Below are 7,078 nucleotides of genomic sequence, written 5' to 3'. Positions count from 1 at the left end.
AAATAAAAAAAATTATATCCCCACTACCTACCTACATAATGTTTTTAATTCTTCGTCTTATTTTGTCTATGGTCTTCTCAATAGAGGCGGTTTCTGCCAATGTCCAAAGATGAATGTAATACACTTATCGTATAGGAGCTACCAACGTTGACAAGAGAGCATTTTAGTATAGTTGGTTCTTTGATATACTGTTCCTCTTGCTATTTCGGTTAGAGTCCGGGCTGTCTGGCTGGTCGCAGTGGTTGCGTTTAGTAGTGCGCATCATATCTGCACAGGAAAATATCCTTAATTTAAAGTCATTTTTTAACGCGTAATTTTTAATCTTTTGCCTTTAGATAGATCCATGAGACATAATTTTTTTATTGCAAGACGTTTTTTTCGTTGTTAAATAGGTGCCAGACGCAATTTTTTATTTCAAAATCATTAAAATGTCATCGAAGTAAGTGAAATTCCATTCCAAATGTCTTTTTTAAAAAGGTTAATAGCTCCCGTACCATAATACGTGGCTTCTCTTTTATGTTTATAAATACTAAACCATAACCCACAGGCCACAAGGGTCAAAGACTGCATAACAATGTCAACAACACGTAGCAAAGCGCTGCTCAGTGCAGAGCAAGCTAAAATAATAAGTTGTTAGTATTCATAAAATTACTGAGAATTATGTATATTTTATCGTCTTTAAATTGAGGTCAGGTTTAATATAGAATGCTTTATTTAGATAAATCATACTAATATGTATTATAAATGCGAAAGTTTGTGAGGATGAGGTGTGTATGTTTGTTACTCTTTCACGAAAAAAACTACTGAACCGATTACAATGAAATTAAGCACACATATAGAAGGTAAATTGGATTAACACATAGGATAGGTTCTATCCGGGAAAACCCACGGGAACGGGAACTATGCGGGTTTTCTTTGAAAACGCGGGCGAAAGCTAGTAATTCAATAATGTTGAGAATGGATTGTTGCAATATGTGCATATAAATTATAACCTAAATTTAATATGGTTATGTTAAAACTTAAAAGAAATAAAATATAATCTCAATGGTTTGCCTAAGTGTTCACTCTTAAGTGATAAGGCTGACCTCTAGATATAACTTTAAAAGGATATATTAATACAATAAAGTGTAATACTTAAATAATTAAATTTCATTTTTTTACAATTTCAATGTAAAGTAAGTATGAACATTAATACCAAGAAATTTTGATTTTTGTACGACTTTACTCTGTGACTTTACTCTATACTTATCAGATATTCCGTGTATTATAGGGAAGTAAATGAATATACATATTTGTACAATAATTAAGTCTTAAAAACCACATTTCTGGCAGGTATTTAGTGTCTATTGAAAAATTTTAATGTATTCAAAATGTTACCATTTAAGTACACGCTTCATGAATATTTATTTTTCTATAAAACGGTAAGCTTCAAGGTTATTTTGTGCCTGCAATGAACTTTACACAATAATTATACTTAGTAATAATTTTATAATATAAAACTTGCAATAAAATCTTGGGGGAAAAATTAAATTTGTAAGTAAGTAAGTAATAAGTACCTACATAGTTAAAATATGTCGAGTACTTTAGGATTATTGAAAAAGATTTACAATTTTCAATTATAGTATCTAGCAGATATTATAAGCAGATATTAATTATGCAATATTAATTAAGCCGATATTATAAGCAGATATTATATTATGTTCATTATAAATAACTATCAACTAACTACATTAAAATTTTAATAAAAATAAAAAATGTAGGTACTAGGTACCTACATCATGATTCTTTTGCGATTTGTGAGGTGCTCTCTTTTCTCGCCAGTCTCATATTTTAACTTATTCTAGAATTGTAATAATTTTTGTAATTTTTGAAATTTTTGTAATTTTTGTAATTTTTGATTTATTGTTATTTCAACCCAATTTCACTTTTCTCTTTGTAAAGTAGTAAATAAAAAGAGACAATTATTCAGCGCCATCTAGCGCGGCACTATGAATTGCTCATAACATTAATTATTATTTATATTGATAATTAAAATTCTATCCAGGCAAAAATGATATTCGATTTTTTTTCGTATAATAGATATATATAATATTATGTAGTATCATCGTAGTATGAATCATAAATTTGATAAAAGCTGTCTTTCCTTAATTACTGCCATCTAGCGGATATCGTGATAGACTCGACAAGACTTTAATGAGTTCATACCATTCATTAAGTAGTACTGGTTAACGCGGACAGATGGCGCTAGTATGATTACTAGAAAGTTATTTTTAAAATATTTTACTTAAAAGAAGTAAATATTATTATATTTTTATTTATTGTGGTGGAAAAATTATAACTAAGGACTTATGCCGTTATTTTTTTCTTTACGAATAAATATTTAACACCTTTTCCAGTTTCCATATCTTTCGTACTGTTTGTCTGTAAATTCAAATACTGAAAACTTGAATACTTTTCTACTAAGAATACAAAAAAGCCTTATCTCTGTAATGCGATAACATTTTCATTGAAACTAAAGTTATTTGTTAATGACGTTCTGAGAAAAAACACAAAGCCTATTGTTATAAAATATCTTCATAATTACGATTATGTAATTTTTGTTATAATATTATCTGTGATATTATTATAGAATTAATGTGATCGAAGGAAATTAAATTAAATCTTCACTAATATTGTAAAGAGATCTGTTTTTTTGTTTTCCTTGAAAAAAACCGACTTTGATGAAATTTGAAATTAAAAAAAATGAAGACAGTTGCAAATAAAATAACACCCACTATCGGAAATCTAATTATGTATTATCTATATTTTAAAAAGCTAAAGAAATTGTTTGCTTGAACGCGCTAATCTCAGGAACCACGGGTCCGATTTGAATAATTACTTCACTGTAGTTAGAAGGCTAAAGGCACAATAAGACTAATAGGAGCGGAGCAACCGCGGGGCACAGCTAGTAGTCATATATTTTTAAATGTAACAACATTTGCAGACATAATCGCGATCAAGTGGTTGTCGTGTTAAGTTTTTTTACCTCTTCCATATAACTTGGAGATCAATCAGTAATCAGTATTCGCCTGACGTTCCAATAACCAATGATTAGCATATGAACTATATTGTTATGGTAGGGTTGTCAAATTTTATTTAAAAACTAGCGGTCCGCCCCGGCTTCGCCCGTGGTACATATGAAAAATAGATGTTTGCCGATTCTCAGACTTACCCGATATGCACAGAAAATTTCATGAGAATCGGTCCACCCGTTTCGGAGGAGTACCGAGTATGCAGACTAACATTGTGACACGAGAATTTTATATATAAGAAGATATATTTATTGAGCTTCTGCAGAAGCCAATGTTTTGTTTGGAATTTGATATCTACTCTCACTTTATTCCTGAAAGAACACGAGGAGTTTTAAGAAATGCGCCTATTCGTTTCTAAGGCCAGTAATACATACCTACTCTTTTACTATGTATTTTATGAGAGCCTAGCGGTTCTTCCCGGCTTCGCCCGTGGTACATATTTACGTTTTCCGGGACAAAATATAGCCTATTCGGATTCGGAAGAATCCCTCTAAGTAATGATAAAAGAAATTTTGAAATCGGTCCAGTAGTTTTTGAGTCTATTCAATACAAACATACAAAAATACAAAGGTGTCCTCTTTATAACATTATAGTATAGATTATAGGGACTGGAAAACGTTTATATTACCTAGTTATTATCGCAGCCAATCAGGTAACGCGAAAGCTCGCGTTAGACCATTATTATTTTAATCATATCAATTCCTAAACTAAAATCATGTGAACAATATTACAAAACAGGCTTATAGTTTAGTTGTTTTAATAATCTACTGCATTGAGTTCCGACAGCTCTACATTTTATTGTTTTACTAGCTTACCGCCCGCGGCTACGCCCGCTTTGTCTAAAACCTAAAAAATTATATACTACAACCTTCCTCTTGAATCACTCTATCTATTAAAAAAACCGCAACAAAATTCGTTGCGTAGTTTTAAAGATTTAAGCATACAAAGGGACATAGGGAAGAGAAAGCGACTGTTTTATACTATGTAGTGATGATATCCTACTTCTTACCTAGAACATTACTATCGTGAATTTTCCGTGAGAATGTAAAATGAATCTCTCTGCTGTTGATATGGATGAATTTGGAAACCCAAGCACCATGAGTGAAGTCAGGAGCTGGTAATAAAAAAAAATATGTTACGTGGCAACCCTACGGCCTACCCCACATACATAGTCATACGCCACGCCTCGCCTATCGTCATGTTCCACTTCATAAGACGAATGATTTATAACAAACAAATGTATGTTTTGTGCGGGATATTTGAATAATATATACAATGACCACGATTGCAAATCTCAGATATGTAGCTGTGCTAGTTTCTTTGTATTGTTTGAGTAATATTCAATTTGTAAATGAAATATCTACGTGTTAACTTTTTATTATGCAAATATAAATTACTGGAGCAGTAAAACGATCTAAGTCTATTTGTTTTATTTCAAATACTCAAAAGAAAATTATTATTTTAACCAAAGAATCGGATGTAGCTAAAAAATCTACGATATGTTATGAAGGTATGTCATGTTAACATCTATATAACACTTTTTTTCCTCTTCTTCAACACAGAGACTAATTTGGGAGCGTCAGGACTTAAGTTGTAGTCACCGGCTTTATCCAGAGTGCTCTGTACATATTTTACGTAACCTATCCTTGTAACAAACTTTATACAAGTCATAATTAGTTAGTGTTCAAAGTTTTTTTTTTAATAAAATAAATCTTTATTTCACATTTTGATTGTACAAAATTGAATATGAGGCTCTGGCTCTCTTGCTAGGCATAACCTGTGTTAAAAGAGCCAGTCTTTTTCCTTAATACTTTATTATATTATAATTAGTTTGAATTATCTGTTCGTTTAAAGTGAGTTAAAATCGATTCTAAAGGAGTCGGCTACACACATACATACAAACATAGAAGTGAAACTAATAAATTGTGTTAATAATAAAATAATATAGTAACAAAATTGTTTATGGTTACAAGAAATCATACGTCAATATGCCAGAGACAACGGTCTCCGAGATCCGGTGGGCAAATCAAAGAGATAAAAATAGTCACATTAAATTACTTATTACTTCCGTACCGTGGGTTATTGCAATCATGTACCGGTTTGTTACGGCTTACGTCAATATTATAATGGCACAGATAATAAAATAATCGCTGTTTATAAGATACAGATAAAATAAACTATAGATGTTTAATTTTTTTTTTAATAAAAAGGCACTGCAGTCCACTGTCTAGAAGGAGATTATATTTTATGTTCTGTGTATTTCATAATTTTTGTTATAATTTTTATTACTAGAATTTCTATTAATAATTTATAATATGGTATTTAGATAGGCCGTACATATTTTACACATGTATACTAGTATAGATATATTTTATTGATGTGGTAATAAACAATTATGGGGGAAAATAATCATATTTTATAGATATTATATTTTTAGGGTCAATTAATGTCATCATTAAACATGCGGGTTGACAGCTGGTTTTTTATCAATCCACATCGATATTAATGATTTTAATATTTTTTTATGAGGGATCGTAGTATAGGTTTTACTGACATGTACCTAAAGTGGTCTTTGACCCATCTTATTTATATGTATTGAATGGTACCTAAATATTAAAAATATTATGACGATTCAAAAGTGCTTCTAGAAGAAGTCTTATTGAATAAATAAATGTTCGAGTTTGAGTTTGATTAAAGGTACCTACCTCTAAACTTCACAGAAAGTTCGCTCGCAGCTCACCTTATTTTGCGACAGCCCTTTTACCAATTTACATGACGCATTTCACCACCTTTTTCCTCGAAAAAACTAAGTAGCTTGTTTCCTGAAGATTACTTACATCTATTTATACAAAATAATTACAAAACAATGAAGATAACTCTACCATTATTTTTTATGTTAGTAAAACTTAATTTATACTTTATAGTAGGTATGTCCTAATTATGACGATATAGAAGACTGATAGCCGAAATGTTTGAGTATATAGAACATAAATTAATTTTCACACATAATTAAATATTTTAATGAGTTTGGCGAAATTTTCTAGAACTATATATGTCAGCTATCAATTATATTGTTGATAATATCATGTCTACGTCAAAGTTAGAGCCGAAAACGTCAGTCGTTTAATAAATTGGAGTCCATTGGGTGCAATTAATAATTTAAGTCGGCTGCCTGTAAATTGGCTAAATTGGTACTCGTCATCCTAATCATTTTTATATCACATAAGAACAGAAGTAGAAAGAATGTATTTCATGTTCATATGTTCATACAAATGTAAGAAAAACCTTTAAATATAATGAAACAGCGTTGGGATACTTACCTTATGTCTTTATACCAGCTACATGATGTTTAAGTATAATTATTGAATACTTATCAATCAAATCAAAGCAGTTAAAACTATTACAAATTCAAGAAAAAACTTTTAAAAAGAAATCTCAGGAGGTAGAGTTTGCTCTATCAGTAGGTTTTAAATAATAGTTAGAATATGCGAGAATATTCTACGTACACAGTAAATAATGGAATGTATTTTCAGACAGTAGCCATTGAGGTTCCCGCCAAAACTGAAATGTCATAGGTATCTTCCCGCGCATAGATTCACAGAATTTAAATGCAAAAGCATAGAGTACAGATTGCAACGTGTCTTTGGTGTGTCGAAAGTAGAATAATTTTATGAATGAAAGCGTTGTGCGTACTTTGGTTTCATTCATTAGTAGGTTTATACCTTAGGGCCTATACCGCAAATTGGAATGGTCTATTTCTTTGTAGCCGTATCAGAGGAGTGTCGAAACAGTAATGGGAGCGAAAATAAATGCTTTTAAATATGCGTGTTGTAATTTTAATGGAACTACCAGAGGTTAGAGTTACGTTTTTGAACGTTATACAAAAGTTTTTATAAGTTTATTTTCGATAATTGTTCTCAACATTTAACATTATTATTTACATAAATTGAGTCATAATAAATAATAATGCGCCAGTAAGTTCTGAACAAAGCAAACCACAAGTTCAC

Source organism: Colias philodice, chromosome 21 (assembly GCF_061535455.1).
Source record: "Colias philodice isolate Cphi_HAF_F1 chromosome 21, ilColPhil1 Martin Lab GWU primary, whole genome shotgun sequence".
In the NCBI taxonomy this organism is placed as follows: Eukaryota; Metazoa; Arthropoda; class Insecta; order Lepidoptera; family Pieridae; genus Colias; species Colias philodice.
The sequence above is the reverse complement of the archived record's forward strand: the minus strand, read 5'-3'. Positions refer to the sequence as shown.